This window comes from Acartia tonsa, chromosome 2, assembly GCF_053477335.1.
Source record: "Acartia tonsa isolate MP-2025a chromosome 2, ASM5347733v1, whole genome shotgun sequence".
NCBI lineage: Eukaryota > Metazoa > Arthropoda > Copepoda > Calanoida > Acartiidae > Acartia > Acartia tonsa.
This window is the reverse complement of record NC_137261.1, coordinates 6712125-6734196: the sequence shown is the minus strand read 5'-3', so window position 1 is coordinate 6734196 and position 22072 is coordinate 6712125. Positions and strand designations below refer to the sequence as shown.

The following is a 22072-nucleotide window of genomic DNA, read 5'->3' as shown; positions in this document are numbered from 1 at the left end:
TCAACCAAAGTGTCATGGTTGAGACAATTTCAAAGGACTTGAAGTTTAGGCGTTAGCAAATTTCAATATCCTGATGTTTGAAGGAGCTGCACAAGCAACTTCAAATGGTTCTGAAGAATAGGCATTAGCATTCTTCAAAGAAGCTGGAGAATAGGCGTTAGCATTCTTCAATAGATCAATAGCATATAGTGTATTGATGAAAAAAAACATTGACAATTTTTCTGTGAAATAATTACCTAGTGAATCAATATGCCACTAACAAAAAAGCAGAAAATTGAGCGAGCTATTGCTATTGGCAGTGAAAGGCTAGAAGTGTTTGATGAACAGATAAAAGTGTTTTATGAAAATCTAAAAGCCTGCCAAAGTTTTAGTTCATGTGAAAATGTGAATTTAAAATCAATTCGTGACATTTTTAGTGAGGTCAAGGACCAATCTGACCTAATAAAAAGTCTAAAACCTGCCGTGGATACTAGTGAGCTGCGCGAGTTCAAGCGTGATTTGGATGAAGCTAGTGAGCAGAAAACTGTTGCTGATAAAGTTTATGCGTCGTTGGAGCATTGTACAAAAATTCTGTACTGGCTTGACAATGATTCAGACGACGCGAGGTCAAGCACTGTCGCCAGGAACCTCGACGTCATTGAGAAGGTGAAGATGGACATGGGAGTGCTTAAAATTTCCGTGGAGTTGCGCCAAGAAGTACGTGATATGTACCGAAGGCTTAGAGAGATGGAACGTCGTTCATCTAATTTGGATGAGAGTGGGACACCTGCCATTCTCTCCAGAAGTATGTCTGCCGTGGATATTCGGAGTTCCAACCCGCAGTATGGGCGCTGGGACAACAGTTTGTTGCCGTCGTTCGACGGTACTGACACGGATTACCCAAACTTTAAACAGGTCTTTAAGGATCTATGCTCTGGTTATGGATTTGCTGACCAGAGGTTAAGTCTGATGTTGTGTATGGAGAAGGTGATAACCAACCCGGAACTACGCAAGCAAGTGTCAGCGATTAGAGATCATAATGAACAATGGGCGTTTCTTGATCAGATGTTTTTATCAAACACTCGCCGGTTCATGAGGATTTTAACTAAGTTGAACAAGATGAAACCTGTGGATAAACCTGTGGACGTGGTTAGCGCAATTGCTACCTTCAAGAGCATGATGCAGGAGGTAGAAGCCATCGTTGGTTCTGCAGCTAAGGATTACAATCACCTAACTCTTATTCATATTTTTAAAGACAAGTGCCCTGAAAATTTGAGAGACAAAATTATGATGGAGCTAGGTAGCATGAACCAACCAAACATCCAGAAGATTGTAGAACTGCTGGAGAGGACCAGGGGTGCCATGTTGGCCGGTGATATGTCCTATGACACTAATGCCGGCAAGAGAAATCGTGACAGAGCTGCCGCCGCGCAAGTGTCTGGCCGCAGTGACAATGAGAATGGATGGGCTGGAAAGGACAAAACTTCCAAGTGGAATAGTGCATGTCCTATTAAAAGTTGCGAGGATAAACATCCTATTTTCCGTTGTCCCACATTTAAGAAGATGGATGTTGTTGACCGAAAAAAAGTTGTCCAGCAGAATAAATTGTGTGAACTCTGCCTGTGTGAGGGTCATGCTGCTGACAATTGTAATAAATCGGATAAGCTTGGTGTCTGTGGCACCAATAATTGCGACGGTTATCATAGTCGTATGTTGCATGAGGCTAGTGCTAGTGTGAATACAGTCTACAAATCAAGTTTTGCGCCTAGCACATGTACCTTCCTGCTGCAAATAGTTCCAGTTGTAGCACCTGGCGGCGGCGCCTGCCATGCCGCCGTCATGTTTGATTCTGGTGCGAGTCTACCACTTATATCTGAGAAGATGTCCCACAAGTTGAAGCTGAAATCTACCGGCAGATATACAAACATTTCTGTTGCTGACGGTAGTGAATCATCCTGCCGCAATGTGGTGTTCTATCTGAAGGACAGGGATGGTAATTTGAGAGAGTTTGAGGCAGCTGTTATGCCTAACCTCGGAGGTGGCAACGAGATGCGCTCGGTCCATCCGGAAACCGCCGCCGAAATATTTAAGATGCCCCCAGAAAGATTTACATATATTAGTGGAGGTTTAGATATCATCATTGGAAATACACATCCTGACGTGTTTCCATCAACCTACCAGAAAGTGGGCCAGTCTATGTTGTGGCGAACCATTTTTGGTAGTGGTTTTATCTGTACAAGTGCTGACTATGGAGCTGGTCAGCAGAAATCTGCATATAAAGCTGCCGTAGCTGTTGATAAGAGTGCGTGGCCGGTTGGTTCTGCCGTAGCTGTTGATAATGAGCCGGTTGGGTCTGCCGTAGCTGCTATTATTGAACCTGTTGGTTCCGCTTGTAACGCTGCTGATGAACCTTTTGGTTCTGCTAGTGCCGCAGCCGTTGACAACATGGCTACGGTGGGTGTTGCCGTGGCTAATATTGATAATGATGTTAGTTGTGCTGCAGTTATTCCTGATGATATTGGTAACGATACTGTAGCCGTTGAGAATATTGTTGCGGCGGGTATTGAGCCGCTGAATGATTCGGTTCCAGCCGGACAAGAGCCGACGGGAGTTTCGGTTCCGGCTGGACAAGAGCCGATCAGAGTTTTGGTTCCAGCTGGACAAGAGCCGACGGGAGTTTCGGTTCCAGCTGGGCAAGAGCCAATAAGAAAGTCGGTTCTGGCCGGACAAGAGCCGACGGGAGTTTCGGTTCCGGCCGGACAAAAGCCGGTAGATGATTCTAAATTTTATGACAGTCACACTTTTATTACTTGCCCTGGTGCTGTCATGAATCAAGAATCGACTTGGCTGCTGCCAACCTTGCCGCCCGACACAGGGTAAGAGGCCTGCAAATGGCGGGTGGAAATATGGCGGGTGTTGCCGCCAGAAAGTCATTGAAAAATTTCAAACCACACATATCTAATCTACAACATAACTATTTATGTGAAAATGATCTTTAAAGAAAAAATATTACAAGTTATATATTAAGCTTGTGAAGGGAACCTAAAAAGGTTCTGCAAAGAATAAGTATTCATTATTCAACTAATTTTATTGTTCATATTTAAGCACAAAAATTCTACAAAATTGTTTAGACTTTTAAAGCAGATTTTAAAAGATTTTGTTTCTTTAAGTATGATTTTGAAAAGCAAAAGTTTGTGTGTATTAACTACCAAATGATTTTTGCAGTTTTTTTTAGATTGAGAAAAATAGATTTTCTAAAATTATTTTTCGAGGTATTTTTTTTCATGGTTCACGTTTGCTTAAAAAAATGTTATTTCTCAGATTCTCGTATGAGATAATGCATTAAAGTAAAGAACACAACATGTAAAATTATTATGATAATGTTTAAAATATTTCTTATTATTATTTTAAAAAGATTATCGCAAAAAATCAAGATTTGTTTTAATTTGTAAGCAAATAAAGTTTTTTCTTTCACTCCGGAGGCAAGGATTCCTAATAATCCACGCGTAAAGATTTTTCTTCATTCCGAGAGCAGAGATTCGTAGTAATATATGTACCTAGCGATTTCGGACAAGGCAATTTTAAACCTTGAGAAGTATTTTATAGCAATTATTTCCTAGGTACATATATTTTCGTTCATGTTTAAATATAAACTCTATTTTCTATGAGATAAGCATTTATAATAATGAACACGATGTATGATATTATTAAATTATTGATTATTATTTATATGAATATCACAGAATTAATTTAAGATAAACTATGCATATTTTAAATTAACCTTTCCTTCATTTTTATCGCAGATATTAAAATAAAAGCGGTTATTAAAAATTATGATTAATAATTGATTCTTATTTTATGAAAACTAAGAACATTTTTTTAGTAAAAAGCTACATTTTCATATGCCTATTTTTATGCCTAAAATAAGAATCAAATGAAATGCGATAAAATTTTATTCTATTTCATATGCTCAAATTTAATTTTATTGAGTTTAATTTCTTTTCAAAAGTACAATTCATTATAAAACTTACCTGAAAAGTTTAACAAAAAGGAATAAATGTGTCGAGGTTGCGTGATTCGATATTTATTCTAAGAAAAAAATCAAGTATTTTTTAGCAGATTTTTTTAAAATTATATATGAATTTCAATCAAGTAAAACATTTTATTCAGATCAAGGAATGATTGAAAATTCATATTTAAAGTCTCATATTTTTTTACAAAGAAAAATTGGTATTTTTTCATAATTTCAATGAAAATTCTAACGAAGATATTATTATTTTGCTATTCTTTAAGTATTAAAAAGTTTTATTGTTGATTAAGATATTACAGTTCTTATTCATTAAGTTTGAAAAACTTTCTGCCCAAGGATTTTGAAACATTTTTTCTTACTACTCTTTTTGATGCTTAACAAATTTAGTTTTAAGTACCTATAAATCTTAATTTTCTTGTCTAAGATTTATTTCGTTTTATTTTACCATTATTGTTTACATTTCGACCTGATTTCGTAGGTACTTATTGATTTATTAATAATGATTTATTACCTATTGATTATGAAATGATTATTATTTAGTATAAGTTGTTATATTTACAACATCATGATTAATAGGATTATCCATTTTAGGATTTGTGTATGTGATCTTGTGATTGTCATGTGCATGGAATGTTGTATGGTACAAACCAATCCCCATCCTTCTATCCTAAAATGTGAGGTATTATGAGTCCTAGTGAGGAGTATAATATTGTGTATGCATTTCACGGGGTTTCATTTAGTTAGGAGCAAAATTGTCATGTTTTCGGGATGTGGCCATTCTCATGTGATTATGGTGAGTTGAGTTTAGTGAGAAATGTTGCTAATGCTCAGCGCGAAAAAAACCTTGAATCTCGTTAAGGAAGTTAATTTGACTTTCAAACGGGGGGTGTGTCTTAACCTCTTTTCGAGGAAGCTTTGTGTTTATCAAGTGCGAAATTAATTCCTTATCATTATTTGAGAATTAAACCAAATGTCGTCTTTTTTGACTTTCCCTTCAAAAGTGACGCAGCATGGATTGTTTATATGCGCCCACGTTTTTCACTTTTGAATGAGACATGTGTGTGTGAAGATTTCGGAGAACAAAATTGGGCCTATCATTGGTCTCATAGTGTGTGAACGACCCTAGTATACCAGGGATTTGAAACCATAGGAACTTCAGGTAGAATTTGTTAATTTTATTAAGAAGAATGGTGTATAGGACGATTATATGTAGTTTTAAAAAAGGCTTTAGCCAGCTAAGCATGAAACTTAATTATGATTAATATATGTTTTAGTAATTTTTATGTGCCTTATTGTTGCATTTAACAATGATTTATTAAACCAAATAATTTTCCTTTAAAGCCAAAGTATCCAAAGATTTTTTACCGTAGAGAAAAATGATTTTTAAAAAGCAAATAAGATTACGTGGTTATAAATAACTGGAATTATGAACTAATTGATATTGTAATTTCAGGTCTTTGAAATAATTTCATCAATAAATCTATATTCAAACCTGCTGTTGAAACTTGATGGTTCCTGGTATTGGGGGTTTGTATGTTCGCCAACTGATCTCGTGAACTTCCCGCTAATTCGGAAGTCAAGCTCAACCAAAGTGTCATGGTTGAGACAATTTCAAAGGACTTGAAGTTTAGGCGTTAGCAAATTTCAATATCCTGATGTTTGAAGGAGCTGCACAAGCAACTTCAAATGGTTCTGAAGAATAGGCATTAGCATTCTTCAAAGAAGCTGGAGAATAGGCGTTAGCATTCTTCAATAGATCAATAGCATATAGTGTATTGATGAAAAAAAACATTGACAATTTTTCTGTGAAATAATTACCTAGTGAATCAATATGCCACTAACAAAAAAGCAGAAAATTGAGCGAGCTATTGCTATTGGCAGTGAAAGGCTAGAAGTGTTTGATGAACAGATAAAAGTGTTTTATGAAAATCTAAAAGCCTGCCAAAGTTTTAGTTCATGTGAAAATGTGAATTTAAAATCAATTCGTGACATTTTTAGTGAGGTCAAGGACCAATCTGACCTAATAAAAAGTCTAAAACCTGCCGTGGATACTAGTGAGCTGCGCGAGTTCAAGCGTGATTTGGATGAAGCTAGTGAGCAGAAAACTGTTGCTGATAAAGTTTATGCGTCGTTGGAGCATTGTACAAAAATTCTGTACTGGCTTGACAATGATTCAGACGACGCGAGGTCAAGCACTGTCGCCAGGAACCTCGACGTCATTGAGAAGGTGAAGATGGACATGGGAGTGCTTAAAATTTCCGTGGAGTTGCGCCAAGAAGTACGTGATATGTACCGAAGGCTTAGAGAGATGGAACGTCGTTCATCTAATTTGGATGAGAGTGGGACACCTGCCATTCTCTCCAGAAGTATGTCTGCCGTGGATATTCGGAGTTCCAACCCGCAGTATGGGCGCTGGGACAACAGTTTGTTGCCGTCGTTCGACGGTACTGACACGGATTACCCAAACTTTAAACAGGTCTTTAAGGATCTATGCTCTGGTTATGGATTTGCTGACCAGAGGTTAAGTCTGATGTTGTGTATGGAGAAGGTGATAACCAACCCGGAACTACGCAAGCAAGTGTCAGCGATTAGAGATCATAATGAACAATGGGCGTTTCTTGATCAGATGTTTTTATCAAACACTCGCCGGTTCATGAGGATTTTAACTAAGTTGAACAAGATGAAACCTGTGGATAAACCTGTGGACGTGGTTAGCGCAATTGCTACCTTCAAGAGCATGATGCAGGAGGTAGAAGCCATCGTTGGTTCTGCAGCTAAGGATTACAATCACCTAACTCTTATTCATATTTTTAAAGACAAGTGCCCTGAAAATTTGAGAGACAAAATTATGATGGAGCTAGGTAGCATGAACCAACCAAACATCCAGAAGATTGTAGAACTGCTGGAGAGGACCAGGGGTGCCATGTTGGCCGGTGATATGTCCTATGACACTAATGCCGGCAAGAGAAATCGTGACAGAGCTGCCGCCGCGCAAGTGTCTGGCCGCAGTGACAATGAGAATGGATGGGCTGGAAAGGACAAAACTTCCAAGTGGAATAGTGCATGTCCTATTAAAAGTTGCGAGGATAAACATCCTATTTTCCGTTGTCCCACATTTAAGAAGATGGATGTTGTTGACCGAAAAAAAGTTGTCCAGCAGAATAAATTGTGTGAACTCTGCCTGTGTGAGGGTCATGCTGCTGACAATTGTAATAAATCGGATAAGCTTGGTGTCTGTGGCACCAATAATTGCGACGGTTATCATAGTCGTATGTTGCATGAGGCTAGTGCTAGTGTGAATACAGTCTACAAATCAAGTTTTGCGCCTAGCACATGTACCTTCCTGCTGCAAATAGTTCCAGTTGTAGCACCTGGCGGCGGCGCCTGCCATGCCGCCGTCATGTTTGATTCTGGTGCGAGTCTACCACTTATATCTGAGAAGATGTCCCACAAGTTGAAGCTGAAATCTACCGGCAGATATACAAACATTTCTGTTGCTGACGGTAGTGAATCATCCTGCCGCAATGTGGTGTTCTATCTGAAGGACAGGGATGGTAATTTGAGAGAGTTTGAGGCAGCTGTTATGCCTAACCTCGGAGGTGGCAACGAGATGCGCTCGGTCCATCCGGAAACCGCCGCCGAAATATTTAAGATGCCCCCAGAAAGATTTACATATATTAGTGGAGGTTTAGATATCATCATTGGAAATACACATCCTGACGTGTTTCCATCAACCTACCAGAAAGTGGGCCAGTCTATGTTGTGGCGAACCATTTTTGGTAGTGGTTTTATCTGTACAAGTGCTGACTATGGAGCTGGTCAGCAGAAATCTGCATATAAAGCTGCCGTAGCTGTTGATAAGAGTGCGTGGCCGGTTGGTTCTGCCGTAGCTGTTGATAATGAGCCGGTTGGGTCTGCCGTAGCTGCTATTATTGAACCTGTTGGTTCCGCTTGTAACGCTGCTGATGAACCTTTTGGTTCTGCTAGTGCCGCAGCCGTTGACAACATGGCTACGGTGGGTGTTGCCGTGGCTAATATTGATAATGATGTTAGTTGTGCTGCAGTTATTCCTGATGATATTGGTAACGATACTGTAGCCGTTGAGAATATTGTTGCGGCGGGTATTGAGCCGCTGAATGATTCGGTTCCAGCCGGACAAGAGCCGACGGGAGTTTCGGTTCCGGCTGGACAAGAGCCGATCAGAGTTTTGGTTCCAGCTGGACAAGAGCCGACGGGAGTTTCGGTTCCAGCTGGGCAAGAGCCAATAAGAAAGTCGGTTCTGGCCGGACAAGAGCCGACGGGAGTTTCGGTTCCGGCCGGACAAAAGCCGGTAGATGATTCTAAATTTTATGACAGTCACACTTTTATTACTTGCCCTGGTGCTGTCATGAATCAAGAATCGACTTGGCTGCTGCCAACCTTGCCGCCCGACACAGGGTAAGAGGCCTGCAAATGGCGGGTGGAAATATGGCGGGTGTTGCCGCCAGAAAGTCATTGAAAAATTTCAAACCACACATATCTAATCTACAACATAACTATTTATGTGAAAATGATCTTTAAAGAAAAAATATTACAAGTTATATATTAAGCTTGTGAAGGGAACCTAAAAAGGTTCTGCAAAGAATAAGTATTCATTATTCAACTAATTTTATTGTTCATATTTAAGCACAAAAATTCTACAAAATTGTTTAGACTTTTAAAGCAGATTTTAAAAGATTTTGTTTCTTTAAGTATGATTTTGAAAAGCAAAAGTTTGTGTGTATTAACTACCAAATGATTTTTGCAGTTTTTTTTAGATTGAGAAAAATAGATTTTCTAAAATTATTTTTCGAGGTATTTTTTTTCATGGTTCACGTTTGCTTAAAAAAATGTTATTTCTCAGATTCTCGTATGAGATAATGCATTAAAGTAAAGAACACAACATGTAAAATTATTATGATAATGTTTAAAATATTTCTTATTATTATTTTAAAAAGATTATCGCAAAAAATCAAGATTTGTTTTAATTTGTAAGCAAATAAAGTTTTTTCTTTCACTCCGGAGGCAAGGATTCCTAATAATCCACGCGTAAAGATTTTTCTTCATTCCGAGAGCAGAGATTCGTAGTAATATATGTACCTAGCGATTTCGGACAAGGCAATTTTAAACCTTGAGAAGTATTTTATAGCAATTATTTCCTAGGTACATATATTTTCGTTCATGTTTAAATATAAACTCTATTTTCTATGAGATAAGCATTTATAATAATGAACACGATGTATGATATTATTAAATTATTGATTATTATTTATATGAATATCACAGAATTAATTTAAGATAAACTATGCATATTTTAAATTAACCTTTCCTTCATTTTTATCGCAGATATTAAAATAAAAGCGGTTATTAAAAATTATGATTAATAATTGATTCTTATTTTATGAAAACTAAGAACATTTTTTTAGTAAAAAGCTACATTTTCATATGCCTATTTTTATGCCTAAAATAAGAATCAAATGAAATGCGATAAAATTTTATTCTATTTCATATGCTCAAATTTAATTTTATTGAGTTTAATTTCTTTTCAAAAGTACAATTCATTATAAAACTTACCTGAAAAGTTTAACAAAAAGGAATAAATGTGTCGAGGTTGCGTGATTCGATATTTATTCTAAGAAAAAAATCAAGTATTTTTTAGCAGATTTTTTTAAAATTATATATGAATTTCAATCAAGTAAAACATTTTATTCAGATCAAGGAATGATTGAAAATTCATATTTAAAGTCTCATATTTTTTTACAAAGAAAAATTGGTATTTTTTCATAATTTCAATGAAAATTCTAACGAAGATATTATTATTTTGCTATTCTTTAAGTATTAAAAAGTTTTATTGTTGATTAAGATATTACAGTTCTTATTCATTAAGTTTGAAAAACTTTCTGCCCAAGGATTTTGAAACATTTTTTCTTACTACTCTTTTTGATGCTTAACAAATTTAGTTTTAAGTACCTATAAATCTTAATTTTCTTGTCTAAGATTTATTTCGTTTTATTTTACCATTATTGTTTACATTTCGACCTGATTTCGTAGGTACTTATTGATTTATTAATAATGATTTATTACCTATTGATTATGAAATGATTATTATTTAGTATAAGTTGTTATATTTACAACATCATGATTAATAGGATTATCCATTTTAGGATTTGTGTATGTGATCTTGTGATTGTCATGTGCATGGAATGTTGTATGGTACAAACCAATCCCCATCCTTCTATCCTAAAATGTGAGGTATTATGAGTCCTAGTGAGGAGTATAATATTGTGTATGCATTTCACGGGGTTTCATTTAGTTAGGAGCAAAATTGTCATGTTTTCGGGATGTGGCCATTCTCATGTGATTATGGTGAGTTGAGTTTAGTGAGAAATGTTGCTAATGCTCAGCGCGAAAAAAACCTTGAATCTCGTTAAGGAAGTTAATTTGACTTTCAAACGGGGGGTGTGTCTTAACCTCTTTTCGAGGAAGCTTTGTGTTTATCAAGTGCGAAATTAATTCCTTATCATTATTTGAGAATTAAACCAAATGTCGTCTTTTTTGACTTTCCCTTCAAAAGTGACGCAGCATGGATTGTTTATATGCGCCCACGTTTTTCACTTTTGAATGAGACATGTGTGTGTGAAGATTTCGGAGAACAAAATTGGGCCTATCATTGGTCTCATAGTGTGTGAACGACCCTAGTATACCAGGGATTTGAAACCATAGGAACTTCAGGTAGAATTTGTTAATTTTATTAAGAAGAATGGTGTATAGGACGATTATATGTAGTTTTAAAAAAGGCTTTAGCCAGCTAAGCATGAAACTTAATTATGATTAATATATGTTTTAGTAATTTTTATGTGCCTTATTGTTGCATTTAACAATGATTTATTAAACCAAATAATTTTCCTTTAAAGCCAAAGTATCCAAAGATTTTTTACCGTAGAGAAAAATGATTTTTAAAAAGCAAATAAGATTACGTGGTTATAAATAACTGGAATTATGAACTAATTGATATTGTAATTTCAGGTCTTTGAAATAATTTCATCAATAAATCTATATTCAAACCTGCTGTTGAAACTTGATGGTTCCTGGTATTGGGGGTTTGTATGTTCGCCAACTGATCTCGTGAACTTCCCGCTAATTCGGAAGTCAAGCTCAACCAAAGTGTCATGGTTGAGACATATCTAATTATTGGTAAAACTCTAGTCATCATTTTCAAGCTCTACAAAAGAAAGGAGAAATATTTCCATCCTTTCAACTTTAAAGTTCCAGAGAGGCCATGTTTTATATAGTTTGCAATTTCACAATGACTTTTCAAATTCATATTTTTGGTGCATTTTTAAAAATAATTTAGATTTATGATCAAGCAGTTATTGGCTGATGCCAAATTTTAAGCGGCTTATGGGGCGTAATAAACTCCCCGGCAGCTAAAATATCGTACAGCTGTGCATGAAATATTAACCGAAAACTACTAAATTTTTAAAAATAAAATTATTTAGTAAATTAAAAGTTGGCGGCAATGGATTTTTATAGTAAAATTCTCTGGTTATTAGTTCAATGTCATAATAAAAGTAAACTTTCTTATGCGTTTCCTTCATTTTTCGGATCTACTGCAGTTCACGGTAAAATATTGCCAATAACGAATATTGCTAAAAATTTATGCATTTTAAAGGCTGCTAGCTGCCAAACTGCTGAACGTACAGATCATGCCCGCACACTGTAATAAGTGGCATAAGAAGGCCTACAAATAATCTGGAATAGCCATAAATCAATAATGCATTATTATCTCGCAGTGCAGAGAAATGCGCGAAAAAGACCTATTTTACGCGGTTTTGCTTCAGTGAAGCTTTCCCTGTGCATCATTGGATCTTGGCTATTTCAGATTATTTGTAGGCCTTCTTAAGCCGCTTAAAATGTTGTGCGGGTATGATCTGTACGTTCAGCCGTTTGGCAGCTAGCAGCCTTTAAAATTCATAAATTTTTATCAATATTCGTTATTAGCAATTTTTTACCGTGAACTGCAGTAGATCCCATTTTTCTAATATAACCTATTTTTGGCTTTGCTAAAATTTTGGAAAGTTTTCGTCAACAATTCTTTATGAATGGGAGGACTGATTTAAAAAAGTACTTATATTTAGTGATATAATAAACAGACTAAGAAAAATGACAAAATTAAAGTCTAATATTTGTATTTCTTACATGGTTCTTACTGACAGTTGTCCGTCGATACGTAAATGATTGAATACCTATTAAAAGAAATTAAACATCAAATTTGTATTTACGTATATGTGGACAACTTTATCAATAATGACATACATTATTTTCCTTTACCGTTGAGGGATACTTTTTTTATGTGGAAGATGAGTAAAATTTGGGCCACAAAATAAAAAGTTTTGAACAATTTGAGTCCATTGTGTAGTAAAGTAAAGAATTTTTGTTGCGGATATTATAGAAATGAATAAATATGCTTCGTTTTATATTAGTTCTCAACTCACCATTTCCAGAGTGGTTTAGTCAGTATTGCTCTGAATTTAATTGATTCGTTTCTGCTGGTTCGAAAACAATTCTGAGCCATTCTAAAAAATTCTATAATATCGTATTGTATTACAGAGAATTTTTCAAAAAATAAATCAAGTAGAGGTTAAAGAAATAATCTCTTATTCGTTTACCCTACCTTCGGGGCCAATAAATCTGGAATTCATATAATTATTTTTCATTTTACTATCCGCAGAAAACTGTTAACTAAACGATGCGATAAATAACCCTAACAACTTAAAAGAAATATGTTCAAGTATTTTTTGCCGTAACATCTAGCTAACTTCTGGACCGATTTGCGAAGCTTCTTGGATCATATTGCGGGTTAAATTCTTCATATTCTTATCCTGGGATAACTGTCATAAAGTTTTACGATTTATTTGTACTTAAACATTCTATAAGGAGCAACTTATCTGATTTTCAAACTTTTTAATTTGAAATAGCTAGTGACATTCCGATCGATTAGGACAAGCATTGGCTTATTATTACAACTTTGCCTTAATAATGTTTAGTTTTGTTATATAAAGTTACTTAATTTGTTTCTTAATCACTACGTAACATTCATTTAATTCAGTGACATGGCATTACATTCAAATATATTTTTGATTATATGATACACACAAAAAGTAATACAGTACTGTAATGATTCCTAGTCAAAGGGCGTGCAATGAAAAGGGTTTACAATACGTGACCCTTGGCGTTTGGACTGATAATGAGACACTGTCTTTATAATACCTAAGGCTGTCATAACTATTTTCTTTTAATATTTAATATAATATTTTGTAACTTATATAATTAGAAGCGCAGCTATTCTATAATAATGACATTTCCGTCATTATATCTCTTCTTTATGTCCGTATGTCTCCTAAATTTAAAGTTTTTCACTTCAAAGATTTTGGATTAGATATTTATGTATTTTTGCTGTTTGTTATATTTTACTACATTTATTTAATTTAAAAACTTCTAACAGTTTACTTTTTTTTATCTAAACTATTTTTAAATTTCAAAGAGGTTCAACTTAGAATATATAATGAATAGATTTTTTACACAATTTTACACCGAATCCTTATCTCAATTTTTGATATGTTATTTCTTGTGGTTTTATTTTGTCATTAATAATTTATTTCAGTTTTGTTTTATTTGATTAGTTAATTACTTTATTTTATTTATTTTGTTTTGTTTTGTTTATGTCTGTGATATCAGTTACAATAAATTTTATTTATTTCATTTTTATTTTTTTTTGTAAGATCTACTTGAAACCTTTATCGCCCCTAGAACACCTCCCCTTTCGTGTTAAGATAACACAGTTTTGAAATTTTGAAGGGTAGGGTCAAGCATCATCTCCCCTTCCACTCTAGTGCGCTTAGGGGCCCTAGCCGTTAGAAGTTAATAAGGGAATTAATCATGGAGTTACGAAATTCAAGAAGGAGTGCATTGGTTTTTTTTGTTACGGTCAATGAACTAAAAAATTGGCATAATACATCATTAAGAAGAGAGATAAAATATTTGGAGAATTAATTTATCGGGAGATAAAACATTTGTGGGCATTATTAATCTGTAGATAAAATTTATTGGTTAAATAGTTTGGACACTTTATTTTTACCTACCAATCAAGATCTATGTAAAAAAGTACCCAAAGTTTTTAGCCAACGAATAAGAGAGCAAGCTTTTAAAACTTTGGATACTGGTATGATTTATGATCCCCCTCCCTGGACAAAACCCAAACCTGAGGTTGATTCTTCAAAAAAAAATTGCCCCTCTAATCGCTTTGTGGGGCAAAATTGTTTTCGTGAAAAATCCTCCAAAATCACATAAAAAATCTACAAAAATAAAATAAAATCTCATGTTCATAACCCTTCTATGATTTTGTTTATTTTTTGTAGATTTTTAATGTGATTTTGGTGGATTTAAACTATTTTGCCCCTACTAAGCGATTAGTGGGGCAAACTTTTTTTAAGAATCCACCTCTGTACTTTTATTTTTTATTGAACATTCTGAATATAATTTTTAAAGGATGGCAAAACTTCTAAAGAACGAGTCGTAACTTTTGTATTAAAAAAATAGCTTGTCCGTGTTTTTAGTAAGTAGTAGATGTAAAATGATCCTTAGAATTTAAGGTACTAAAACGCAACAAAACAAGGATGACAACATCCATAAAAGCGAATTACTAAAAAGGTAGGACAAACGGACATTAACACTTGTATAGTGTCAGAACGGAATAATCAGAATATAAATGTATAAGTATCAGAGCAAAATTGTAAGTACATTTGTTGAAAAACTGCTTGATACAGGATAATGTTTATGGACATACCTACATTTTTAGGACTTTATTATATAGTTGCTTTGCTTAAAACATTATACTTTGTTGTCCCAGGAATCAACATACCAAAAATCAGATCAATCGGATGATTAGATCACATAAAAATTTGTTGTTAAAAAAGTAAAAAAAATCAACATGTTTAAAATGAACGTACGGACATTCTTGTTATGATTATAGAGTTGCTACGCTTTCTTAATCGTACCTAACTACCAAAGGAACCACCATGCAAAGTTTGAAATCGATAGGACAATTCTAACATGCCTAATTTAACGAAAAAAGCTATCCGTTTGTGACGGACGGACCTACCCTAATTATAGAAAAGCTTCGTTTTAAAAAAGAATAAAATTGCCATTATAATAAAAATTAGTAAAAATATGAGTAACTAAAAACAAATAATTTTTGTTTGAAAATCTACCCTATTTACGTGTATGCAAATATTAGCGTGAGTGTGTGTGTAGGTGAGCAAGTTAGGCAAGCTTGATTCAACTTCTTATGGTAGGAGCGCAGCTGCTCTTCAATACATACTCTAAAATGTTTGTGTGTGTATTGAGCTTGTCATGCAGGATCTACTACACTTCTTGTGGAACTGACAAGGCTTTTCTTTCATATATTTTATATTAATAGAATAAAAAAAAATTTCATAAAAATTCAATTTTTTATCCCTGCACTTATAATTTTGTTTCAGTATTAGAGGATATCCTTTTATCAGATATAATTGCGATTACTTGCATCATTTGCTAAATTTTTGCCCTCAACTAACAAAGTTAGGAAAACTCTTATGATGTTAGATTATCATCGGTCTATTATTTTACATACAATACTGTCCAAATTACTGGGATGGAATTAGTTGCGTGCACAGGGTTTTGACAGGGGGATGAATAAGTAGAGAAGGGTGGCAATGTGATAGTGGAAGATGGCGATCATAACTATTCTCAGATATCTTCAAACTAGTTTACCCCCTCTCTTCCCCCTCTCTTTTTTTCCTTCCCCTTTCAAACCTATAATTCTGGTGTTCATACAAATGCGCCAATTTTTGTTTTATAAAATTTTTTTGAAAATAACATCTGTTTGGTTTTCCTTTGCAATTAAGCTTTTTTTAGGTACAGGGAAGGTTTTTAACTATTTTGGGAGAGCGTATCTCCACCCTCCCAATTTAAAATCCCCCACAAAATTTTTTTTCTGAATATTTCTTATTAAAACTCAAATTAAAAAGTAGAAGGGCGGTTGACTTATCCTCCTCCCACCTTAAGAACACTTAGAGGCTTCTTGGGGGCGTTCGTTGCCCCTAGTCTTTCTTAAAATAAGAGCTATGTCTTGCATTTTTTTTCAATTAGGTGTTTGATCACGAATTTCATATGGTAAAAATATTTTTCTTATTTAATTGTTATCCTAAAAAGATAAAAGTTATGCTTGAAAATTGTTTTAATAGCTATTATTATATGTTGCATTTTTATATAAACGTGAGAGTTGTGATCACAATTGGCGTAACATTTGTACTCAATGGCGTCAATGCGTATTTTCAGATATCCATTACTCGCTATCGGCAATGTAATTTTTAAATGGGATGGAATATCAGGGAATATACTACTAGAGCAAAAGTTAGATTTCGTCTTATTAAACTTCAATGCGTGAATAAATTATAAAATTCGATTTTCGCAACTTACAAATGTGCCTGTCCTTGTTTTCTAGTAGCTCATTATCACTCTACTTTATATTCAAAACATATAGTATGGAAAATACCATTTTTCTTAGTTTTTACGCGCCTTTTAAAGCTAAAACATAACAATAAGATTTAAAGAATTTGTATTATAAATTACATAGAGAAAATGAGATAAAAGATAAATAGCAAAAAAAAATTTTATTTTAATTGGCTCATTTTTTAACTTCATTATTATTAGACATAATGGTCATTGAATATTTTTAATTATAAAGAATTTATCTATAATACAAAGTAGCTTGATGTCTTTTAACGGTCAGTTCATTCATCCAGTAGGAGAGAGGGGATGGGGTAAAGGGGTTGGATCGTTATTTCGACTCTTTAATTCTTGCTTTAAGATTTTTCCATAGAATGTTGCTACATAGTACATATACATTTTTCCTTTAAATGAAGCCTTTCAAAGTCAGTTTAGAAATGCAGTCTTGGCCAAACATTCTATGAAAATAACATTGTTTTTGTTGGTTTCTTATTTAATAACAAAAGTATTTCACCTAAATTTGTTGTGAAGTATGCCTGAATAAAGAAGAATAATCTTCCCTCCAATTTTTCTGCGTGACTAAATTCTAAATTTGGTAGGGTATAATTGATCATGGGAATAAGAGTTAAATAGATTTACTATTATTAATATCAATGCCTAATCGATATATTATTTCTTGGATGTTACACCAGATTTTTCGGGTATAGTCCCGTTTGTAACTTTGTACCTTATGGGGCGATTCTTCGTATTTTTCATTGTAGCTTTTCTCCTATTTCTCAGGGAGTAAGGGAGGGGACAATGGGCAATTAATTCAATATAAGAGTTATCAAAGAAAGGGCATGAAATCCAGTTTAATCCAATAAATTATTAGGAAATTATAAAGGGATTATTAATTGAATAATAGATTTCCATAGCATCATGTAAAGTGAAATCACAACTTGTTTTTGATGAAATATATTGAGGTTTTTGGTGTGATTTTTATATTAAAAGATTATTGAACCCGGCCAGCTGCTAGCAAGAATATGACTGCCCCTTTTTATTCTGTTTATTTCCCTTGCCCCTTGCCCCCACCTCCCTTCTTCCTTCTCCCTGTCTGCTACATTCCAAACTAACACAACGAGTGTTTATTTCCCTTCCCCCCACTTCCCTTATCCCTTCTCCCCGTCTGCAATATTCAAAACATACATAACGAGTAGCGGCATTCTATGCGCAAGTCCCCAAACTCAGTCAGAAACTGCTAAATTCTTGCACATTCCCTTTAAGCCAGTCCCCAAAGTCTGAGACTCCTAAAAATTGAATATTCGATCCATTGTCCCCTCCCTTACTCCCTGCCTATTTCTAGCCCCTGCGGGGGGCTCTAACCCTGTGGGGCCAATTACCCAACCCTGTGGGGCAATCACCTAACCAAATATAACCTAACCTAAAATAACCTATAAAAAGCCATTTTAAAAATACGACAAATGTAACGAAAGGGACTATTCTCGATTTTTTATATTCTCGAATAAAGTGAAACTCACAGCGGGCTTAAATATTGATACCCCCCAGTCCAACCCTTTTACCTCACCCCCTCCCCTCGTAATGGATGAACGAACTGACCAGTAAACGAGTTCAATGTTAGAAACCTAAATTGACGACAATTTTTACACTATCATAAAATCCCCATATTTTTATATCCAATATTGTCTCCTCCCTCCCTGTCCTGTCAAGTTATTGTGTCGTTATTATGACAATAAATAATAGTTATTTCTCGCATCGTATAATAAACAGCTTTCCTTCGGCACCTCGGGGCTAAAAAAACTGGTTTTGATCTTATGATTGTACATTTTTAAATTCGTAGAAAACTGGATATAATACGATGCTAGACATAGTTTTTTTGTATGGATGAGAACCGGTTCTTATCCACCGGATTCGAATGAATACGAGAAATGTCATTATACTTTCATTATGTCGATATAATATCAGCCATGAACACTTTTTATCTAAATTATAGAGTCGACTTAAACATTATTCATATAAAAAGTTATTTATTGCATTGTATTATAGACAGCTTTCCGCGCATATTAAATTGAAAAATTATGTGATTAATTTTGTCATATTATCATTCCATTTTTTTCATTTTATTATTCGTAGAAAATTGTCTATGATACGATAGGATACACGATTTCTCAGTATGGCTCAGAACCGGTTATAAACCAACAGATAAGAATCGTTTTCGAAGCCATACTGGAAATAATTGTTCTTGTTATTTTAAATGAAATATAAAATTTGTCAACAAATGAAAGCAGGGGGAAATACTTTAACAAATGAAGATTAATGTTGACTAATTTTTGTGTCAAAAACTATTTTCAAAATTAGTTTTGCTTATTTTTAGCTCAGTGCGACAAAATTTTAATATTACTTATAAATAATGAATATAATATAATTTTTTTTGTCAAAATCAGAATATCTTTTAAGCGGCTATTATTTTTGCCTTTCAGGAAACCTTCATATTTTGTCTAAAGATGTTTTGGATCATGGAAAGAATACGAAGTAGCGGGCTTCGTCTTATTTTTACCTTTTTTCTTATTTCTATCCCCTGCGGGAGGCTCTACTAACCATGTGCTGCCTATATCCTAACCCCGCGGGGTAATCATTAACATTTACCTAACCTAAAATAACCTATCCAAAGCTACAGTAAAAATAAGACTATGTTTTAACTTTTTTTGTAATTTTTTAAAACAGCTTATTTTATTTTTTTAAACCCCTCAAAGGATTCAGGGAAGCTTGAAAAAAAATAATTGACAAAAAATAACTTTGTGTTTGTGCGAAATGTTTTCTTTAGTAACTTGTTAATATTTTATTTTAATTGCCATTGTCCTCTTCCTCCCTGACTATTAATGCAATGACCAGCCTTTCTAATTGAATTTGAAAATAAGAATTATATGGTGTATCTCAGATTTCAGATTGTGTTTAGAATAGTATAATTATGCTTGAAGTGTGTAATCAAGTCTGCTGTCCACTTGACTCTCTGCCTGCTCCAGCTTTCTTCTACAATAATCAGTTAAACTTAGGTCAGTATACTTGTAGTGCTATACTAATAGGCTTGGACGCTACAGGTTACCATATTTACGTGAACAGCTATTCTATATTTTACTTTCTAATGATGTCTATTCCTGTATGGACTCTAAACCGATTAATATTCGGTTTTCAACCATACTGAAAAACAATGAAAAGGATTGTATTACAGACAATCTTCCACGAAAACTAAAATGAAAATTATAAGATTTAATCAGTTTTTAATTTTCGCGGAAAACTGTCTATAATACAATAATTATATGTAGCTAAACACGAATTCTAATTTACTGCATCTAATATAGTTTTTTTCTACGGATAGTAAAGTGAAAAATTATAGGGATGTGTTGTATATTTTCTTATGATACAATCAGGGAGTAAGGGAGGAGACAATTTAAGAGTTTCCACTGAAAAGCAATGAAAACCAGATTTATCCAGCAAATTTGACCAAAATTGTAAAGGGATATATTGGTAATATAATTTAGAACAAAATTAGTTCTAAGAAAAAAATCATTTACTTGAAAATTAAATTACCAATACATCACAATGTAGTAAACATTCTGTAATTAATCACTAGAAAAATCACCCTTAGAACTTCATCAACCCTTCTCATATATTTTTAACTGCTACCTAAATTCAAGGGTCTCTTAAATTGTTTAATACATAAATATCACAGTAGAGTTTCTATACATGAAATGACATTTTATTGGGAAAAAATATTTGTTAAAACCAGCCAATTAACAACAAATTTTTCTGTCTGCAATATTCAAAACTAACTCAGCTAGTTAGCGGGGCATTGATGCGCTAATAGCCAAAGTCAGTCAGAACTTGCTGAATTCGTGCACATTCCCTTTAAGCCAGTACCCAAAGTCTGAGACTCTTAAAAATTTAATATTCGATCCATTGTCCCTCCCTTACTCCCTGGATACAATACATTTTTAGATTGGGATATATTAGGTCACCGTAGGTATAGGCCCCGCATGCTTAAACCCCTCTTTAGGCATAAGAAAAAAAATTAACCCAAATAATCTATTTATTTGTGTTTTAGTGTGTTTTTATTGAAAATAATGAAATCCAAACTAGTCAAGTATATTCACATAAGGATGTGCTGAATTTAATTTCCAAATGTGTACGCAGTTTCCGCGGTGTTTCCTCATCCTATCTCAATATTTACTACTAGCTAAACAACTTCAAACTTCCAAAACAAAATCTAAATTTTAATGTATAAACGATTTATACATTATACATTCAAAATTTTAATTTTTCTAATTTGTTTAATTTTTTTTTTGGTTTGAAGTTTTTTTTAGCTAATAGTAAATATTGAGATACGATGAGGAAACACTGAGGAAACTGTGTACACATTCGGAAATTAAATTTCAGTTCATCAACATAAGATATGGTATATTCTTATAAATCAGGAGAGATAAAAAACATAGGTTCTGATAAAGATTTCCCCACAACTCACTTTTTTCTTTTCCCCTTTTTTATCCACTTCGCATTAGTTACAGCAGAAAACAAGTTTTACGCAAGTGGCGTACGACAAAATATCAAAATTATTAGCAATTTCAAATGAAATTAATTTGGTGAACCACAACCCTGGCTGATAGATAATTATATAAGAAAACAAAGATACATTATGTGCTAAAAGTTTTTAATACCTCTTCTAGTTTTGGATGTACTCAAACCATATTTTCCACAAAACTTTTATAATTATATAACAATTCATAATAGCCGATATTTATTGACGCAAAAATCCTCAAATAAGGTTTGTCCGTCCAAGGACGTCAAAGCCTTTGTATTAAGAAAGATGGTTAAATATCTAAGTAAGGATGGGTAATTTACAATTAGGGGGGGGGGTGGGATTAAGTAAAATCACATATTTTGGGTGTGAAATGCTAAAAAAATACCTGTTTAATCAGAACAAAGGTTTTGAAATAAGGCGCGAAGCACTGAAATATTTTTTTTACTTTCCTGAGTCTGTCTGTAGCTCTGACTGTAACATTAATATTGACTAGCATTAAAAACCTTAAACAAAACTTGAATTGCTTGCATATCAAATAACCTATCCAACGTCATCTACCTACACTGACAGTCAGATAGACATCTTGTTACTTATGTATAGGGATTAGAAATAGTACCTGTAGGAAAAAATATAAAGAAAGAAAAGACAATTCCAAGAACATTATGTAAATATAATTCTTTCTATATAAATTAAGTCATTATAATGAATATAGGATAAACCTGATTAATATATTGACAGGAGAAATATGTCGTCAATTTAGCTTACTAATATGGACCTCATTTACTGGTCAGTTTATTCATTCAGTAGGAGAGAGGGGATGGGGTAAAGAGGTTGGATCGTTATGTTAGACTTTTGCGAGCTCCATTTTATCAAAGTACATGGAAATCTGGCGAAACATCTAATTAATAATATATCGATTGTCA

At 33.9% G+C, this 22072-nt stretch overlaps 1 protein-coding gene across 2 annotated transcripts in view; it reads left to right on the top strand.

The window, feature by feature from the left end:
- The first annotated feature begins 18467 nt into the window (after nt 1-18467).
- The window catches only part of LOC145335028 (TRPL translocation defect protein 14-like), a 29858-nt gene continuing 26253 nt past the window's right edge, over nt 18468-22072 (top strand). The window contains exon 1 of one of the 2 annotated variants that reach the window (XM_080180710.1): nt 18468-19626. The gene's annotated coding sequence lies outside the window, so the exon portion shown is untranslated. Of the gene's footprint in view, nt 19672-22072 lie in introns of both variants that reach the window. The other variant, XM_080180719.1, reaches the window with a different exon arrangement.